At 37.4% G+C, this 22353-nt stretch overlaps 1 non-coding gene across 1 annotated transcript; it reads right to left on the minus strand.

Annotated features, from left to right (window-relative positions):
• Positions 1-19747: 19747 nt before the first annotated feature.
• On the minus strand, positions 19748-19849 carry LOC122095063. Its single transcript, XR_006145018.1, has one exon. It is a non-coding gene; the product is annotated as a U6 spliceosomal RNA (small nuclear RNA).
• Positions 19850-22353: the final 2504 nt, after the last annotated feature.

Genomic DNA, 22353 nt, shown 5'->3' on the forward strand with positions numbered 1-22353 from the left:
TCATTCCAGTATAAGATTGCATGCAATAAATATAGATTATTGATTAATTCTTTATGAAGTATCCTACCATGATTAATTAATGGAGGCATAATTTTAGACCAAATAATTGGTAGTAATAGAATATATGAAAATAAGATATAGACATCACTCTTTATATATGGTTATACACTAGAATCTACATAAATCTCTGTCTCTCTCTGTATACCTTTGTAGATGCATATACATATGTTAATACACACACACACACATGCACACACACACACGCACACACACACACACGCGCACACACACACACACACACACACACACACACACACACACACTGCAATCTAAATATCTATCTGTTTATATATTGGCCGTTCCTCGGCTTGATCTCAGGTCCTCAAATGTGCCCACCAACTTCACTTGCATCAGACTGGTGTGCTAACATTTACCCTTTCATGAAGTGGGCCTGTCAGACCCTGAGTTCAAGGCACAGAACTGGCAAAAACTTTATCCTGTGCGAAAACCCAATTGTCCCACTGTTTTCCTTATCGGTGAATGTCCTGGGCCTCAGGAATGATGTAGAATACATTAGCAAATCTATGTCTTATGTAATAGGATGCAAAAAATGTTATATGTGTAATCATACTCACTCAAATGCATAAGAAATAAATAAAACATAAAAAAATGAATACACTAACCACAACATACAGTAAACATTTGCATGTAAATATAAATCATGTTTTTAAAATGTATACGAATATTATTTTTGAATTCACGCCCTAGGAACAGGCATTTCTTTATTGTCTTCCAGCATGGTGATCTTCCCATCCCACAATGTGCTGCAGATTTCCCCCGACCCTGAGTTCAAATCCCAGGCCTGGCAGAAAAAATGGCAAGAATTACAAGCCACGGATCCTCATAATATTTTAAATATTTTTAATGTGTATATGTACGTATGTATGTATGCATGTATGTATGTTTGTATGGTTTATTTTTATTTTGTCAAGCACAGGGCTTGAACTCAGGTAGTGGCAATTCTACCTCAGCTTTGATCACTCTAGGCTGGGATGTAGCCACTTGACCCACAGCTGCTAATGGAATCAGGCCTTTCAGGGAAAACAATGCACAGAAAAAATGTGGCCTTTTTACGTTTTCTTCCTTTGCACGGTGACCCTCCTAGGTCTGAATGACACTGTTGCAAAGGGTACTTCACCTTACATTGCTGAAGGTTGGCGGACTATTAGGGAAGCCATAGGCTCACGTGGCAACATAGGACCTGACCAATCAATGGCAGGAAATACTAAGAAACTGGTTCCCATCCATAGGAATAACAATGGATTTTTGTCAGTGTCACAGTTGAATGAGTTAATCATGATGCTCCTATAAAATTAGACAGAGTGTTATCAGGAGTCTGATTGATTTTATTTAATATTTATGAAGCATAAAAAGAATATTATTATTTACAGGAACACAATAATTTCAGGACACTGCTTGATTTCATTAATAGTGTAAGGATGAACACATTAACATTAATTACATGGACGCATAATAAATACCCAAGAATTGGTAGGAATGTAGTATTATAACTGAATAACGTATAGACATCTCTGGCACTCTATAAAGATAGATATTTATTAGTATACTGTCATCTGCATGTCAATCTGTTCATATTTTGTTAACTCCTGGGCTCGATCTCAGGTCCTGGAACAGCCTGTCTGCTCAATTTGCCCCAGGAGGGTGTGTTCACACTCAACCATTCATGAATTTGGCCCTGTAGGCCATGAGTTCAGATACCAGCACTCCCAAACAATGAATCGTTGAGTAAGAAGCTGATGCTGACACGTTTTCCTTTTCTGTGAATATCCTGGTGTCAGGTATGAAGTGGAATACATATGCAGGCTTATATCCTATGTAATCAATGTAACCAATGTTCTATGTGTCATAATAATCAATAAATAAATGGTCAATACATAAATAAAACAAAAAATACAATAACTACACTGAATGCAATATGGAGTGAACGTATGTATATAAATATAAATATAAATCATATATTTAAATTGTACATGAATAGGTGGGGGCCGATTTCAGGCTTAAGGAACAGACTTGAATTTCTTGACTTCAAGGAGGCCAGATTCCCCTTCCTACACAGTACAACACTGTTACCCAGACCATGAGTTCAAATCCCAGTCCTGGCAGAAAAATGGCACCTTTATAGTATGTGAGGCCCAATTCTTAGGTATTTCATTATTCCTCCATTTTATGAATGTGATTGTGTAAATGCTTAATAAAGTATTAAATAAAATCGATTAGTGTCCTATGATATAATTATGTACAATTTTATCCTAGAATCATTCAAGAACTGCCCATTCAATCATGACATACATCCCATCCTATTTGTATTCATATGGATATGAATGAGTGTCTTAGGATCTCCTGCCATTTGGAGGTGGCAGCCCCAGGATTCGAACTTTGGGTTCTAGCTCCCCCCACTTAAACCCGAGAATAGGGAACTCACTGTTCTGTCCAAGAACATCAGCAAGACCAATGATTAGGCAGGCACCAGTGGCTCTCAACATTCCTCCTTGACGTTTACAAGGCTGTGATGGGAGGATCATGGTCAAGGTCACCCTCAGGAGGAAAGTCCTTGAGACCCTGTCCAACTTCAGTGCCAACAAAGACAGAAGCCCTGTGCCTCCAGTGGTAGAGGGCAGCCTTGAGCAAAAGCAGCTCAGAGACTGTGCCCAGATCCTGAGATCAAGGTTCGGGACTGGTAACAAACAGACATAAACAACAATCTGTGCAGCCATCCAGCTAAAGCGGTCTCCCTCTTGTCCCCAACTGAATGGGACAGAGTTCCCTGGGAAAAGGGCTGGGAGAGCCCCTGTCAACTTGATTCTGCCCATGGTGATTGCATCACAGGATTCTAGCCACACCCCCATTATTTCATGTTTCTTTCTGACCAATGGGAAACAAGAATTGTGGCAACGCCCACATTGCATGATGCCTGGTAGCACCTGGATTTCCTCTTTTAGTACACCACTACCAGCAGTTAAGGAAGGTAGAGGTGGCTGAGTGGTGAGCAAGAGACTCAAGGTAACTTTAGAGAATAGTAGGAAATTGATATGCCCCACCCCCCTACCCCCCTTCCTGTGGTGCTGGATTTCAAATCTCAGCGGGCCTATGGCCCTGACCTGGTCCCTGCCCTTGGTCCTCTGCTCTGGGTCCATGTGTCTGCCATGCCACCGCCATCCCTGCTTGCTCTACCTGGATCATCTGCCAACAGCGTCTCCCAGCAGCACAGGTGAGTGGCCGCCCCAATACCATTCCCAACTCGGGTCAGAAACCCCTCTGAGAGCACCATGACCCCCTGCTTGTTTCCTCTCCCTGGCTCTGAGGAGCCACCTTTCTGTCTTGTGCATTTCTGAGAAACAATATATGCTCAGGCTGGGCTGAGCTCAGGCGGTCCTCCTATCTGTGACATGAATGCTCCACCAGTCCTGGTCCTCTGTAGTTGGGATGGTAGACATGTAGAGCCATGCTCAGTCATCAGTTTAGATGGATATCACAAACTCTTAGTCCATGGCAGCCGATTCTTGACCACACATAAAGCTCTGGGTAGGGCCACAACCATTGGAACTCAGTCTCTTTACAGGAGAGTTGTGAGGAAACAAGGGATTTATATAGAGAGATCTCTGAAACATGGCTAGGCACAGAGGGAGTGGCCTTCAGGTAAGGTTCTCGACAATTCTGTGAGCATATGACAGGAAGATACCTGGAAAGTGTTCAGGTGGCCCCTGTTATTAATGGGGCAACCGGTGTGGGATTATGAAATAAAACATGGCTCTCTTTCATCATTACCCATTACATGAGGAAGGGTATCCTTCACTGTGTTGAGTTTTGCAACTGGGGAAAACAAAGCATGGAGAAGCTGGGTGACCTACTTATGACCTCAAGTTCACAGGAAGCTAGGCCTGACTTCTGTACCATGCTCCCTAGTTAAATGGGTGCTATTCAGTCCACTTTTTGTAGTGGGAAGTCCACTTCTTGTCAGTCATGGGGCTTGAACTCTAGGTCTGGACGCTGTTCAGGAGCTCCTCAACTCAAGACTAGCGCTCTACCACTTGAGCCCACAGCACCACTTTCAGTTTTCTGGTGGATCTTTGGAGATAAGTGTCTCACAGACTTTCCTTCCCGGGCTGGCTATGAACCATGATCCTCATTTCTCAGACTCCTGTGTAGTTGGGATTAGAGTTCTGAGCCACCGGCACAGGCTTTAGGTGTACTTATCACTTTCTTTCTCCCTCTCTCACATGAACTGGTTGAATGTGTGCTGGAGGAGGTGGCCCATTGTCTCCATGTGGCTAGAACCCATGGTGGCCCTCTCATTCTGGAGGTGGGCTGTGGGTCAGGAGCTGTCTCGCTCAGCCTGTTGAAACAGCTCCATGACATAAGCTCCTCTGTACCCTGGCTAGACCATGACGGTTATTCATTTTCCATCCAGCCTTACTCGACTTCTCATATTGAACTGTTTTCTACATCATTTTCTAGCACCTGTCCAAAATTATTATACATAGTTACAGAATCAAAATATCATGCCTTCTTAAGAAATTCATTTAAGATTCTGGGAATGTGGTTTCATGGTACGGTGATTGCCTAGCATGCATGAAACCCTGGGTTCAATTCCCTAGTACCACATAAACAGAAAAACACTGGAAGTAGTGCTGTGCCTCAAGTGGTAGAGTGCTAGCCTTGAGAAAAAAAAAAGCCCAGGAATAATTCCCTAGCCCTGAGTTTAAGCCCCTGGACTGGCAATAAAAAAAAGTATTCAAATATTTTTTCATTCATGTGACTGTTTCTAATATATTTATAAGATGATTTCTTTGTTGCTTTGTGTGTCCCCCCACACACGATATAACCCCTGCTTTCACTGTATTTAATGTTGGTATAATTTGTGGAGGGGAATGGAAAAAAAAACCAAATCTTTTAAATAGGGATACAGGTGGACCTATTGTAATAATGAGAAGTACAAGTCGTTATGTTGAAAAACGAACTTTACAATTTTGGCGGAGGGGGGGCGGTAGAGATGGGAGGGATGGTAAGGGATAGGAAGGGGAAACAAAGGAGGAGGCAACAATACTTGATAAGAAATGTACTCATGGGCTGGGAAGGTGGCTCAGTGGTAGAGTGCTTGCCTTGCAAGCCGGAGGCCCTGGGTTCGATTCCTCAGCACCACATAAGCAAAAAAAAGAAAAAAGCCGGAAGTGGCGCTGTGGCTTGAGTGGTAAAGCGCTAGCCTTGAGCTGAAGAGCTGAGGGACAGCGCTCAGGCCCAGAGTTCAGGCCCCACGACCGGACCCAAAAAAAAAAAAAAAAAAGAAATGTACTCATTATCTTGCCCACATGTAATTGTAACTCCTCTGTACAGTATTTTCACAATTAAAAAAAAACCATTTAGTTAGCAAATGCAAAATAAAGAAACCATATTTTGAATATATAATTGCTCCTTCCATACTGACACCTGACAATAGTCCCTTATTCATGTACTTTACTTATAATAGCATACTCTGTTGAAAAAAAAGTTTTGGTCATTAGGTCAAAGCAACTGATGCCAGGATTTTGTGTGGTCACTGCTAATCACAGAGAGAAGGATAGTCTAAGTGACATTTGGAAATCTTTTTGGTCAATCATGGTACCAAAAACTCAGAGGCTAATTAACAGTTGTGACAGAATAGAAGGAATAACTCGATGGAAGGAATAAATGGTAGTAACTAAGGTGTGCCAGAAACTGTTCTTGAGAACCATTTTTGGTTATTGAAGAACTAGTTATCAACTAAGCTTATTTCTCATTGCGTTTAGCAGTCTAAATCTCTTAGGGTAGTTCTTAATATCTGTGTGATAAATGTATCTCCTTCTGTGCTGTTCTTTCCTACTCAATCTCCTTTGCTTTCTAAAAATCTGTCTTTCTATTTTTCTCTATGAACATTTCCTGATACTAAATACAACTATACAGATGGCAGAGGATGCTAATGTAAGGGTCCCATGAGTCATTAATGTAACAACATGGAAAAGGAGGACATATTTATTGCTACCTCAATTTTTCTGAAAAGCTGCAATGTCATCATTTGTTTCAAATTTCCATACTTTTTCTACATAGTGTCATTAAGTGCACATAAATGCAAATATGAGCCAGGTGCTGACGGTTCATGCCTGTAATGCTAGCTACTCAGGAGATTGAGACTAGAGGATTGTGGTTCAAAACCAGCCTGGTCAGGAAAGTCTATGAGACCCTTTTCTTCAATTAACCACCAGAATCCCAGAAGTGGTGCTGGAGCTAAAGTGGTAGAGTGCTCAACTTGAGTTGAAGAGCCGAGGAATAATGCCCAGGATCAGAGTTCAATCCCCACGACCAACAAAAAAAGTGAAATGTGACTTTAAGTTTCCACAAAAGGAACGACAAGTTCAATAATCTTTCCAAGCAGAAAAAATAATTCCAAAATTATTCAGTGTACCTACTTTTGCTGAATTATTTAAGTTATGGCTTTTTTGCTGGACATAATCTCTTCTTTTAAAAATTGTCAAATATTAGCTTTACAATAAACTTCATCTAATATTTCTTATTTCAAAAGAGAAGTCTATACAGTTGATATCACATAGCTTTCTTACTAGCTTAGTTCAAAGTCAACCCAGGCAGGAGAGTCTGTCAAACTCTTATCTCTAATTAAACGCCCGAAATCCAGAAGTGGAGTTTTGGCTCAACAGTAGAGTATTGGCTTTGGGGGCAGGTGGGCAGGAAAGGCAACTGTTCAGGAACAAGGTCCAGCCTCAGGGTTCAAGCTCCACAACCAGCACAAACTAAACAAGCAAACAAAAGCAACACAGATATTTCTATGGGGCCCTCCTTAAAAGAATACTCCTTTAAGAGAAGGGGCTCCTTTTGTTGATCATACTCACTGGATCCTGCTTTTTGGAATCCTTATTGCTAAGGAGAACTCAGGACCATACTAAGTAATTGATAACTGACTCCTGCAACAAAAGGATCATCTCAGGAATGAAATATCCATGCATAAGGCATTTAAAATTTCCATGTCTTTGTTTCTTTGCAGTAGAACAATTTTAAAACAACGTTATTTCTTTTTGTTCTATGCTGGCCTTCAAATAACACATTATTTCTTTTTGTAATACTCAACTAAAAGTTTACAGAAAAGTTTTATATGAGTAAATAACACACTCGAAAAAGTCAGGGACAGTTTCCTTCAAGTCTTGGGATTGTTTTCTTGTACAGTAAAAAGAAAATCACATATTAACTTGAACTTTGTCATTCCTCTATGTTCCATTCCTCTCCTGGGATCAGTTTCCACATCCAGTAACCGTTACTTCCAGTAACAACCAGTGGTGCTGCTTGAGGTATAATGAACAGGATTCATCGTAGGGTACAATTGGATTCAATATACTTGTCAATAAATGTAACACACACCATCAGCAGAAGCAGGGACAAGAACCACATGATCTTTATATGGATTTAGAAATCTTTTAATAAGCTCCAATACCCCTATATGATTAAAAGGTCTGAGAAGCTAGGAATGCATGCAACTTTCCTCAATATTATACAGAGTATGCATATGACAAAGAATGTACATAACAGTGGACACATGAAGACATTAAAATCTGGAATGAAGTCTAGACTAAAACTCTTCTACACAGCTCTTTAAAAACCACTTGACCCACAACTATTTTTCTAATAAAACAATTGCTAATACCAGAAAAGTCTTATTAATTTTTCTTGCATCTGTTGCTTAAAGATTTGTGATAAGCTGGGCTTCTCAATAAATTCTAAAGCAGAAATATTTGTCTTGGAGTCTGTGGAAGCTTTAAACCTGTGTTTTAATTCACAATGTTACATTAAATGATTTAAGGGTTTTGTATCATTTCAAACATTTGTGGTGTAATGAATGATCTTTGTTAAACATGTATTCTGTAAAGTGCCATAGTCTTTTTATGTGTAATGTATTTAAATATATATTATATAAAATACATACACAGATTTGTGTGAAAGAGGTGCAATAACAGGTGTATGTATGTATGTATGTATGTATGTATGTATATATATATATATTGGAAACTGGACAGGAGTCGAAATGGGGTGTTTCTGTTTTGGCAGAGGAGAATCACACATTTTTTACCTGCATGGCCTCATCATTACCGTTAAACAATTTTAATGCTACACAAATCTTATGTGAAGAAATGACTGTTATGAACTCATTTTCTCTTAGGTCACTCTACGTGAGTGAAGCCTGACCCAGATAATGCTAGTCTTTCATGTGAAATGTGAAGCTCCCATGTTGCCTTTTTCTGTTGGTGTGATAACTAGTAATTAGTACATTCTCACTAAGGAGATATTTCTTAACATAGACCAGGTTAATGCTACACCACTGTTTAAAGGGTTAATCTCACACCTTCTTAGCCATGAGTCTGGCTTAGAATGGAGTTCTCTGTGCAATAACTTTTGGCCACTGGAAATCCCTGGCCTCCAGTTGTGTTTGGGTACCAATGACTCCATTGGCCCCAAGAGTTGATGGGATGACTGGGATTTTGACTGAGACTGTGGTGAAACTCTGCCCAAGGCTGAGGGGGTCAAGAGGTGCTTTGGAGGAACTTGGCACCATTTGAAATTCAGTAGCCATTTGAGCCAAATATAAAATTGTGTTTACAACTGACAGACTCAATTTGAGCCTTCAAATTTGTGGTTATTCTATTGTAAAGTAATATGTTGTTTATCTAGCATTTATTAGATTTTTATGCATATGTATTTTCACAATGTGCTCCTCAGTTTGAATTAAACCAGATTTTGAAAACTCAAAAAATAATAAAATAAAATCTGGAATGAAACAATGATGTCCACCCTCTCTACTACTCTTCCATATAGTAGTGGACATTCTAGCAAGAGCAATAGGCAAGAGAAAAACATAACGGGGATCCAAATAAGGAAGAAGTAAAATGATCCCTTTGTACAGATGAAATGATCCTGTATTTAGAGACCCTATACCTACCTTCCTCAAGTTAGTAAAGGTATTGCTAACCTTTAGCAATGTAGCAAGGGTATAAAACCCACAAGAATCAGTAGTCTTTCTTTGTTACCAACAATGGGAACATCCAGGTTGAAATCCAAAAAATAACCTCATATGTATTAGCCTCAAAATCAACTCAAATCTAAACAAAACAAAACAACAACAACAAAAAAACTATGAATTAATTTAACCAAAAATGTGAAGGACCTCTACTGTGAAAATTTAAAAATATAAAAAGGGAAATTGAAGGAGATTCAAGGAAATGCAAAATCTTTCAATGCTTTCACAAATAACATTGTGAAAACTGCACTTCTGTCCCCAAACAATTGACAATGCACTACCCATCAAAATCCCAACAATATTCTTCAATGCAGTAGAGAAAGCAATCCAAATTTAATATGAAATTAGAGAATTACAGATGAAAAAGTAGGCTTAGAAATGAACTCATGGGCCTATAGTCATCTTACACACATACACACACACACACACACACACACACACACACACACACAAACACACAATGGAATTCTATTCACCCATTAGAAAGGATGACTTTTCACCAGTCTTAAGGAAAATGAAAGGGTTGGGAAAATTATGCTAAGAGAAAGGAATGCAGACGCAGAAAAATACAGGTTTCATGGATTCATTCATTTATGGTAGCTAGAAGGTGCCTACAAATCTACAAGTAAAAAAGACAGATTCTACCCCTTCCCAGTTAGAATGGCCATTATCAAGAAAACTAATAATAACAAATGCTGCTGTGGGTATAGCCAATTCGTAACCTCCCTGGGCTGGCTTTGAACCATGATCCTCAGATCTCAGCCTCCTGAGTAGTAAGGATTACAAGCGTGAGCCACCAGCACCCGTCTCCAATTGGGAATTCTATTACACTGTTGCTGGGAAGTTAAACTTGTTCCACTCCTCTGGAATGCAGTATGGAGTTTCCTCAAAAGACTAAAAATAGATCTCTCTTATGACCCCTTAATTCCCCTCATGGGCAGTAATCCGATAAATAAACAAGCTCACATTAACGCTACAAGCATAACCATGTTCAGGGCCCAGGCCCAGAGTTCAAAGACTGGAAAAAAATGTTACCACTGCTGGTATTGGATCCCGAAAATATGAACTTTTTGACATAAGATAACAAACCATTGTATTTGCAGTAGCTAGGACAGGATTTAAATGTTGTGGGTGATAAAATGGCTTCTTTGTTGAATGATAGGAAAAGATGTAGGCAGTCCCACAAAAGGGAGATTTTTTTTGGTCTTGGTCGAGGGGCTTTAAGTCTGGGCTTGTGTACTGTCTCTGAGCTCTTCAACTCAAATGGAGATAAGAGTCTCAGGGACTTTCCTGCCAGGCTGGCTTTGAAAAGCAGTCTTCAGTTCTCAGCCTCCTGAGTAGTTAGGATTAAAGCTGTGAGCCTCTGGCACCAGGCTAAAAATGGGGGATTTTTAAAAAAGAAAATCCCCCTCATCATCTATGTCTAAACCTCAGATATCACTAATAGAACACTTCACCCTCAACTCATTTCATCAGAAATTTGTAAATTTTCTCTTTTCCTTCATGTGGGAATACTGCAGTAAATATCAACTCAGCTGTGGGAATGGATCAATTGTATGGTATTTGCTAGCACATAAATCAGAAACTGTTACATCAAAACAAATGAAACCCTCATTTGGAATATTTTTTCTCTTTTTATTACAAATCTGTGCTTGATTCCTTCCTAATGTGATATTGGACCTCGTAACTGAGTGATGACGTTTTCTTTCTCTTCAGCAATTGGCCTTCTCCTACATGTGGTCAAATATTTAAGAATGCAAAGATTTCCATTGATAATTCATTAAGCTGACCTCTAAGAGAATGCACATATCTGGAATTTGGCCTGCTGTCTTGTTCTTATATGCACAGGCTTTCTAAGATTTATTTGCTGTACAAGGAATTGTATTTTCCAATCTTCTTGTGACCAATTTTAGTCTCTCTGATCAGTCTTTTGACCCTCTCTCTGAAGTCTTATTTCAGTGTGCCTCATAAAAATATATTAGTTATCTGATAAATGACTCTCAGCTTCCATATTTTGCCTGACTTCATGTAGGCTGTGATAGTTGCACTGAGTTGCTGTTCCTACTGGAGTTTTGTTTTGTTTTGTTTTTAGAGGCCTAGGATTACTATTCACGGTAGTAGCTTCTCTGGACCCCTTTGATCCCCAGGCCTAGAGTCAATGGGTTTTTTCCTAAAGATACAAAGAACAGCTGAATAAATTCCTGTTTTAATTGTCTCAAAATGAGGCAATCCGGCATCCTTGCAAAGCCATGGATAATACAATGTAACCACTTAATAAATGGTCTATCAAGATGGCTTTTCAAGGTTGACTGTGAAAAATGTTCATTTTCAAGTGACCAACATAAAACAGATCACATCCCTGGGAGCAGACTTTTGGAAGGAAGGTACCCCATTCTTCCTTCTCTTATGATAGACCAAACCATAATATTCTGCAGTTGTGGTCAGCCTTGAGCACATTTTCCTTATAATATTCTGTAGTGTAAAAGAGGGCCAACTATCAAAATAAAGGTGAAAATACTTATCAAATACACACTGATTTATCTTTTTTATATCTTTGTTATTTTCATTACTTCAAACATATGGATAATTTAAACTTGGGATTAAACAAGTGGCAAAATATTGATAGAATAAACATTCAGTTTACCTTCATATATCCAATATAATACACTTAACCCTTTATGGAAAATTAAGTCCAACTATAGAAACAATGGCAGGGATATAAAATAATCCTCAACTCAGAAATTCAGTCTCTCTATAAATATTTATTTGGTAGAAAACAATAAAATTTAATTAATGAATGTGACTTTTAAGTATCATCGGAAACACTCTTCATATACATAATTGTTTATAATTTTATAGATGTCACTTTGGCAAGAATTTAACATGCATGTAGAAATCAAATTTCCACAATTTAAGCTAGATGAGAGGAGTCAAACTCTGATGTACTGTGTGGTGTGAATATTACCACAGTGCTGAACCCTTCCACCTAATACCAAGTCATGTGCAATAATTTATTATTTGATGTTAAGATGAGTGCAAAGTGTAGGAAACACTTTGAATTATTACATTAATTCACAGAAATGAAACAATAATGATGTTATTCGTTTAAGTTCTAATGCTTCTCAATTTTACAATTCATGCTATATATTATTAAACTTAGTTTCACTTTCTTTTCTATAGCTACTGAAATTAAAATTATATATTAAACATTCAATATTAAGAAATCAATAAGAAGTAACCTAATTTTAAAATGATATACTATTAAACTGTGATTTGAAGTATAGTTCCAACAAGTTGTGAGGTTAAGAAAACATTACTAGAATTATTAGTAATATTTTATAACTTACCACCTTGTTATTTGTTTACTAATTGTGTCATTTTTTATTCTTGGTCCAAGTCATCTATTCACCTTAATTGTTTAGTTTTCTATTTTATCTCTATTGGTTTACTGATTGTACATTTTGTTTTCCCTTTTTAGTGACTGACATGAGGCTGAAAATCTGCATGCTAGTTTATTACTTCCTATGTTAAAGTCAAATTACTGCTCTCAACAGCTGTTTTACTCTTCTTTGTATAGTACAGTATTTCCCCACTCACATCTCCTGTATTGCTGCTTGCTATCATGTATTTTATGTTTTATATTTAAATTTTATTGTCAAGTTAATGTACAGAGGGGTTATAGTTACATAAGTAAGATAATGAATTCATTTCTTTTATAACTTGTTATCCCTTCCCCCATTTTTCTCCCTCTTCCATCCCAATGCCCCCCCAAGACTATTTCCAACGTATTGTCTTGTGAGTATCACTGTTGCATAAGTTCCCCCTTTTGTCCTTTGTCTCACCATTTTGCTTTTTCCCTTTCCCTTAACTAGTTCGGATCAACATATTTACAATATCCAGGGTATCAAAATCAAATACAGTTACTACAGAGGATAAGCCATAGGTGTGGAAACACAAAAGGATAAAAAGAAATCACATATTACATTTAGAACAACAAGAAATAACATATCTTGGAGATCATTTCCCTTGGAATCACCATACACCCTCATATGTACATAGCTATTGAGCTATTCTTCTCATCTACTAAGATTATCCTTGATGTACACAATAATGCTCCCCTATTAAACAGTAATTCCACTTCTTGGCATTTACCCAAGTGATCACAAACAAGATCACACTAAAGCTACCAGAACAATTATGTTTATCACAGTATTATTTATCATAGCTAGGATAAGGTATCAACCCAGATGCTCCTCAGTAGATCAATGGATCAAGAGAATGTCTCACACACACACACACACACACACACACACACACACACACACACACGCACACACACACACATGGAATACTATGCTTCCATCAGAAAGAATGATACCACCTCATTTGTAGTGATATGGAAGATCTTGGGAAAAAACCATATTAAGTTATGTAAGCCAGACTTAAAGAAACATAGGTCCCATGGTTTCCCTTATTTGGAATTATTAGTTTACATCTAGGATAATCTCATGTATTTAAATTTGACATTTTGTTCTATGTTGAGCATACAACATTATTGCTACCTTGTTTGTTATTTCTGCAAACAGGCAGGTATATTTAAAGTATTACGTTCATGTCATCCATTACTGAAGGATTTCTATAATGACTTCTGTTCACAAAGCATTAATCTAGCATAGAAGTGGTTTTAAACACAACTTTGTAAACACACTGGCGCTTTTCAGGACTTTTTGGAAAACGTGTCTATTCAGAACTTTTGTCCATTTTTAATCGTTTCTTGTTAATCTCATCTTTAATCTCTCTATACAAAATCAATACTTAATTCAATATAGTAGAAAGAAAAAATTTAAGCAACTCCTAACATTTTTCAATTTTCAATAATATTATATTGTTTAATCATTTTTTGTTTACACTTAAGACTATATAAATAAATTTAGTTAGACCTTTTACAAGGCTATATGTATTTTATTTATTTTTCGTTCATGGCTCTTTCTAAAGCCTGCGTGTCTAATTTTTCTAGGTTTCTTTCAGTCTCATGTAGTTCAGATTTCAAACTGAAGTATAAATGGAAAGAAGCACAAAAACAATAGAGTTCCTCTCATCTGATGATGCCTCTACAAGAATGAGGAAAGAGTTCAATCTTCTAAGGACCTTAGATTGGCTATCAAAAAGAGAATTCATTCCTCTAGGTCTTCTCTATTTTTGAAATTTAACTTAAATGATGTAAAACACAATATGCTACTCAGAGACTTTTACGTTTTCATCAGTTTTGCACATTTTCATATGGACTTCACTTCAGTCTACAACATTCCTTCATTATTCTGTCCCTGATGTTTTTATACTGTCAAGACATAATAAAACCAGTTTGAGTTACAGCATGAGAAGTTATCCACCTGGCTGACTTTGAAGCAGAGCATGGTCAATAGAGAACATGCCTTCTGGTTTCTCATTACATGTAATGGCTTTTGTAATACTGATTGCATTCTATTTAATATTAAAAAAAAACTGCTGGCTAGTTTGTGATCATTTGGGTAAATGCCCCAAAGTGGTATTGTTGGATCATAGAGGAGCTCTATGTGGAGTCTTTGGAGGAAACTCCATACTACTTTCCAAAGTTGTTGAACAAGTTTACACTCCCAACAATAATGCATTAAGGTTCCATTCTGTCCACCTCTCCACCAGCATCTGTTGTTTTTAGAGTTCATGATTATAGCCATTCTAACTGGGGTGATATGGTATCTCAATGTTGTTTTGATTTGCGTTTCTTTTATGGCTAGAGAGGTTGAGTATTTCTTCACGTGTCTATTGGCCATACTTTTTTCCTCTTCAGAAAAGTTTCTAAGTCTTTAGCTCACTTATTTATTTGGCAGTTGTTTGTTTGACGATTTGTCGTTGGGGGATTTAATTTTTTTGGGTTCCAGGTATATTTTAGATATGAGACTCTTGTCCATTACCAGCACAACTATGTTTATTGAAGCATTATTTATCATGGCTAAAATATGAAACAAACCCAGATGTCCCTCACTAGATGAAAGGATGAAGAAAATGTGATATATATATATATATATATATATATATATATATATATATATATATATATATATACAATGGAATTCTATGCCTCCATCAGAAAGAATGACATTGCCTCATTTGTTAGGAAATGGAAAGACTTAGAAAAAATTATATTAAGTGAATTAAGCCAGGCCCAAAAAAACATAGGTAATAGGTCCCATGGTTTCCCTTATTTGCAAAAACTAGTATATGTCTGAGACAAGCAGAAAAGGTCAGATAACTTGATGTTAGGTGAAATGAACCCCAAGATAAGGATTCAATTGTTATTTTTTCTTTATTGCAATTGTTTCAAACATTTATAAGATGATTTCTTTGTTGATTTGTATGTCCATCCCCCATGGTATAACCCATGCTTTCACTGTATTTGTTGTTGGTATAACTTGTGGAGGGGAAGGGAAAAAACAAATCATTTAAATAGGGATGCAGGTGGACTCATTGTAATAATGAGATGTACAAGTCCTTATGTCAAAAAATGAACTTTACATCTTTGGTGGGGGGGAGAGTTGGTGGGATGGGGAGTGTGGGAGGAGATGGGAAGGGATGGGAACAAGAAGCAAAGAAGGAGGCAACAATGCTTGATAAGAAATATACTCATTATCTTGCCCATGTAATTGTAATTGTTATTCCTAGAAGTTTATGTTAAGTATTTCACAAGTTTTTTTTCTCTTAATTCTTAAGAAAACATTTGCTATAATTCTAATATTATTACCATTTTAGTGTTAGGAAATATTGTAATTAAAGGCAATAAGTGCATGGCCCAAAGACACACAGTGGGGAAGGAAATGATTCAAAATTTCAAAAAGTAAGCAATAAAAAAGTAGGCAAAATCCTCTCCAATCCCTTACTCTCTCAACTCAATATTCATCCTGTCCAAGAAATAATAGCATAGCAATTATTGCCCACGGTAATTGTTTTCTGTCACATTTTGTCTTCAACACAGTGTTGGTGACATTGGGTTATCATGTTCAGAGCTGAGCTCATAAATTGAGGTCTAAAGAGAGACAAATTTCTTCTGTTCCACAGTTCCAGTATACATTTTAAAAAGTACTAAAGGCCTGGGAAGGTAGCTCAGTGGTAGAGCGCTTGCCTTGCATGCATGAGGCCCTGGGTTCGATTCCTCAGCACCACATAAGCAAAAAAGAAAAAAGGCGGAAGTGGCTCTGTGGCTCAAGTGGTAGAGCACTAGCCTTGAGCTGAAGAGCTGAGGGACAGTGCACAGGCCCAGAGTTCAGGCCCCACGATCAGACCCCCAAAAAATATTTTTAAAAAAAGTACTAAAACTAGCCAGTAGCTGGTGGCTCACACCTATAATCCTGGCTACAGAGGAAGCTGAGATCTGAGGAATGCGCTTCAAAGCAAGCCCAGGCTGGAAAGTCTGTGAGACTCTTATCTCCAATAAACTACTAGGAAAGCAGAAGTGGCACTGTGGCTCAAGGGGTACAGCACGCACCTTCAGCCGAAAGGCGCAGGGAGAGCGCCCAAGCCCAGATTTCATGCCGCATGACCAATTAAAAAAAAAAAGATTAAAACGTTTAAATTCCATCACTTACTGTCTTTTAAGAATCCAAAAATGAAATAAATTCACATATAATCACTCCAAAATGCTTTAAAAGCGGGAGATGATAAACAAGCCTCCATGAAGTAAATTTTCTTCTACTTTTTAAATTATTCTGAAAGCCTTGTGCTGGTTGGTCACACCTGTAATCCTGTCTACTTGGGTATCTGCTCAGGAACCTGAGATCTGTGGATAACCATTGGAAGCCAATCAGGACAAAAAATATTAATGAGATTATTTTAAAAAAATTACAATGGAATTCTATGCCTCCATCAGAAAGAATGACATTGCCCCATTTGTTAGGAAATGGAAAGGTTTGGAAAAATTTATATTAAGTGAAGTAAGCCAAGCCCAAAGAAACATAGGTCCCATGGTTTGCCTTATTTGCAATATCTAGTATATGTATGAGTCAAGAAGAAAAGTGCAGATAATGTGATGTTAGGAAAATGAACCCTTACATATGTATTTAAATGTTTTTTTCTTTCATGAATTTTTTTTAACGCATTTTTAAAATTATTTCCTTGTTGCTTTGTATATCCCCCCTCACACACACACAGTATAACCCCTGCTTTCACTATATTTGATGTCGGTATAATTTGTGGAGGAGAAGGGGAAAAACAAGTCGTTTAAGGATACAGGTGGACACATTGCAACAATGAGAAGTACAAGTTGTCATGTCGAAAACGAACTTTACAACTTGGGTGTGGGAGGGAGAATGGCGTGGGGGGGGGGGCGGGGGGAGGCTGGGAAGGGATGTGAAGGGTAAACAAAGGAGGAGGCTGCAATGCTTGACAAGAAATATACTCATTATCTTGCCCATGTAAATGTAACCCCTCTGTACAGTATGTTCACAATAAAAAAATAATAAAAATATTAAAAAAAATTAATGAACTAGCAAAGAGCCAAGAATGGAGATGTAGCTTATGTAGTAGCTCATCAATCTAGAGAGGAATGGCCTAGGGGGACCTTGATGCACTGAATTCAAACTCTGAGAACGAAAATGCGCAGGCATGCACACACACACACACATACACAAACACACATTTATTCAAAATATCTGCATATCAGTGTTTTGCATTAATTTCTTTGTTAATGATATTATATGGGTAAAATAGGGGAAATATTCTCTTCCATCCCATAACATTTTTATATTTTTTATTGTAAAAGTACTGAACACAGTGGTTACAGTTACATGAAAAATTAATAGTTCATTTCCTATCAAGCATTGTTACCTCCTCCTTTGTTTTCCCCCGCCATCCCTTCCCTCCCACCTCCACAAGTACACTCCCCTCCCCCACCCTCCTAAATTGTAAAGTTCGTTTTTCAACATACTTTCTTGTGAGTCACATTGTTGCAATGGGTCATATTGTATCCTTATTTAACCATTTTGTTTTTTCCCTTTCCATCCCCAAATTAGAGAAGTGTATATACAAGATGGAGGTGCACTAACATCAGATACAGTGAAAACAGGGGTTTAACTGTGGGGGATGCACATATAAAAAATCACATCGTACATTATAAATATATTAGAAACCACAGGAAGAAATAAAACACCACTTGTGTCCTTATCATGGGGTTCATTTACCTTAACATCATCTTATCTAGTCATATGCACATGCTTTTGACCTTTTTTTTTTAAATTGTGAAAATACCATACAGAGGAGTTACAATTACATGGAAAATGTAATGAGTACATTTCTTATCAAGCATTGTTGCCTACTCCTTTTTTTCGCCTTACCATACCTTCTTTGCTTATCCCAGATATGCATTAGTTATTGCAAATAAGGTATACCACAGGACCTATGTTTCTTTTTTTATATTGTGAAAATGCCATACAGAGGGGTTACAATTACATGCGTGAGTTATTGAGTACATTTTTTTTTATTGTGAGAATACTGACAGAAGAGTTACAATTACATGGGCAAGATTTCTTATGAAGCATTGTTGCCTCTCCTTTGTTTCCCCTTCCCATCCCTTCCCACACTCCCCCACTTTCCCCACCCTGTCCTCCTCCCCCCAAAGTTGTAAAGTTCATTTTTTGACATAATAACTTGTACATCTCATTGTTGCAATGGGTCCACTTGCTCCTCCTTTGTTTCCCCTTCCCATCCCTGCCCATCTCCCACCCCCCACACCCACCAAACCCTCCCCCCCAGCCCCCCCCACTGTCCACATCCCTCAACACCCAGCCAAAATCATTTTTTGACATAACGACTTGTTCATCTCATTGTTGCAATGGGTCCACCTGCATCCCTTTTTAAACGATTTGTGTTTCCCTTCCACTGCACAAAGTATACCAACATCAAACACAGTGAAATCAGGGGCTTTAGCTTGCAGGAGGAAAATACAAAGCAACAAAGAATTCATCTTATAAATATCTTAGAAACAATCGCAAGAAATAAAAACCATTTGAATCCTTATCTTGGGGTTCATTTTGCCTAACATCAACTTATATGATGTTTTCTGCTTGTAGCAGACACATACTAGTTATTGCAATTAAGGAAACCATGGGGCTTATCTTTCTTTGGGCCTGGCTTACTTCACTTCTTTGGGCCTGGCTTAATTCACTTAATATAATTTTTTCCATGTCTTTCCATTTCCTAACAAACTGGGTGATGTCATTCTTTCTGATGGAGGCATAGAATTCCAGTACACACACACACACACACACACACACACACACACACACACACACACACACACACACACACACACACACACATTTTCTTGATCCATTCGTTTACTGTGGGGCCTCGGGTTTTGCTCTGTATCTTAGCTTTGGTAAATAATGCTGCAATGAACATAGTTTTGCTGGTAGTTTTAGTATGGTCTTGTTTGTGATCATTTGGGTGAATGCCCAAAATGGGATTGCTGGGACTTAGGGGCGCTCTATTGTAGTCTTTTGAGGAACCGCCATACTACTTTCCAAAGTCTTTGAACAAGTTTAAACTCCCAACAACAATGCATTAAGGTTCCCTTCTGTCCACATCCCCTCCAGCATCTGTTCTTTTAAAAATCTAGAATGCTTCACGAAGTTGAGTGTCATCCTCATTCAGGGGCTATTCTTCTCTTTATTGTTCCAATGTTAGTGTATGTGCTACTAAACTGAGCACAGAACATTTTTTATACATAAAGTGTAATTGATTTTCTTAAACTAGACAATTCCACAAAAATTAAATTCAAAAGAATTGTCGTGAAGCCGGGCGCTGGTGGCTCACGCCTGTAATCCTAGCTACTCAGGAGGCTGAGATCTGAGGATCGCGGTTCAAAGCCAGCCCGGGCAGGAGAGACCGTGAGACTCCTATCTCCAATAAACCACCAGAAAACCGGAAGTGGCGCTGTAGCTCAAGTGGTAGAGCACTCGCCTTGAGCTGAAGAGCTGAGGGACAGCGCCCAGGCCCAGAGTTCAAGTCCCACAAACGACAAAAAAAAAAAAGAATTGTCGTGAAATTTTAGAACCATGTATTTCTTACATAAGAACACATTTAAGAATAAAGTCAAGTTTGACATGTCAAAAACAAAATAATACCAGATATTTGTTGTTCAACAGATGTGTAGGAGGAGGAATTCAATTATTCTGTACAAGGAACCTGCCCTAATGAACACTATAGAAAGTGTTAAGGTTTGTTAAAAGTTTTAATGTTTTAAATATGTTTAATTTTGGGAATTTGCTCATATATGCCAAAATTAAGACTATTTAGCAGGTTGTAAAACTTTTTCACAAAGCATTTAAGATTCATGGTACATATTACTACATATGTACATTTCAGAGTTTATAGAAACTTTACTAATGAGAAGTTGCAAAGTGTTTGTGTAAAGAAGCAGATTTAAGACATTAACTGCACAGTTTCTGTTAAAATTTAAAGGCTTCTTTACTTTATATGTTAGTGAGGAACAAATGATGGTATAAGCCATATACAAATGATGAGATGAACCATAAATAATAATCTTAATAATAATAATCTTTAAAGGCTACTCATAGGGTATAAAATTCTTGTTGAACATCATAGACTTAGGCAGTTTTAAATGTACAGCAATATGAGAAAATAATAAATCGAATATGTAGTACATTTCAAATACTGGAAACAGCGGTAATTTTTTATTTTATTAATCATTAATATTTATGTATTGGTTTTCCTTATTTGTAGCATTGTTTTCCTTGTTGTAATATAAAACAACTTTTTGTAAGTCATCATTAGGAAGTACTTTGAGAATGTTATTGGGATGGCCACACTGTTTTTTATAGGTATATGTGAATTTACAAAGAGCAAAATTAATAAGAACAAAATATTGATTAAAATTTTATCAATTAGAATCTGAATCAGGAGTGTTGATAAATGTCCACACCTAAAATCTTAGCCCTAGACTGAAACACTAGTGTTACAATGTTGAGCACACAAAAATGAGAGACTGTGTTTTGTTTTCTTTTTGTTGAGTTTGGGGCTTGAACTCTGGGTCCTGGGTGCTGTCTCTCAGCTCTTCAGCTCAAGGCTAGTGGTACTACTTGAGTCACAGCATCTCTTCCATCTTTTTCTGCTTATGTGGTGCTGAGGAATCAAACCCAGGACCTCATGCATGCAAGGCAAGCACTCTACAATGAATCACCCTCCCAGCACCTGAGAGACTGTTTTAAAAAATCATCTAAACAACATTTACTTTCTGTTTTGTGTTATATAATGAAATAAAGAATATCCTTCCTTCCTTATGTAACTGTAACCCCTGTGTACAGTGTCTTTACAATAAAAATATATATTAAAAAGATACAAGGAAAACTTCTGTACTTATGGGAAGTTGTATTTATCAGTCAATATCAGTAAGGTATTGGTTTTAGGATCACAGGCATATTAAAATGTTGGATCCTCAAACTTTTTACTTGAACACAGTATATTATTTACATGAGAATGTGTCCACAACCTAGTTCAGAGTAATTGCTATGAAACATTTTACTACATTTTATGTTTGTAATGGAAAATAAAAGTATATGCACTATCAACAGATACAAATTTTTTCAATTTTTTTTGTCTTTTTGTCTGCATTTTGTGGATGGAATTGGGAGAGCAATTTTGAAAAGCTCAAATTTCATCACCAAGAGCTGTATGCAAAATGTAAAAGGATCTAATACAGCATCTTGAATAGTATGGAACTCCAAGGAGAAGTACTTGAATTGAGACATTATCAGAAAGTCTAACCAGGCAAGGACTTTTTAGAAGCACAGCTGCTATATTTCTAATGGAGAGCTTTCATAACCCTTTATGAAACACAAGTCAGAACCTCATTGAAGTGTAGATTGTTTTCCCTCACCTTTCTGTCAAGCTCAGTCATTATCAATCAACATTTAGCTAATCTTGAATAATCCTCTAATAACCAAATGTTGATGGAATGTTCATATGCAGAAAACCTGGGAAGGCAAACTTTTTCCAGTTAAGACAATCTATATTCTATGCTCCAGAAGAGAGAAAACTAGGTAAGCATCTATTTACAACCTTCTGAATAGTTCTGATTCTGCCCACATCAGTTATCTATCCATACCTGTGATGGAGTGAGAGGATTTTAAAAGAATTTAGTGATCTAAAATTTAAATTTAAATGTGGAATGAAATTAGTTCCAATACATTACA

The sequence above is a fragment of the Dipodomys spectabilis genome, unplaced genomic scaffold (genome assembly GCF_019054845.1).
Source record: "Dipodomys spectabilis isolate Male_0828 unplaced genomic scaffold, ASM1905484v1 ptg000012l, whole genome shotgun sequence".
NCBI lineage: Eukaryota > Metazoa > Chordata > Mammalia > Rodentia > Heteromyidae > Dipodomys > Dipodomys spectabilis.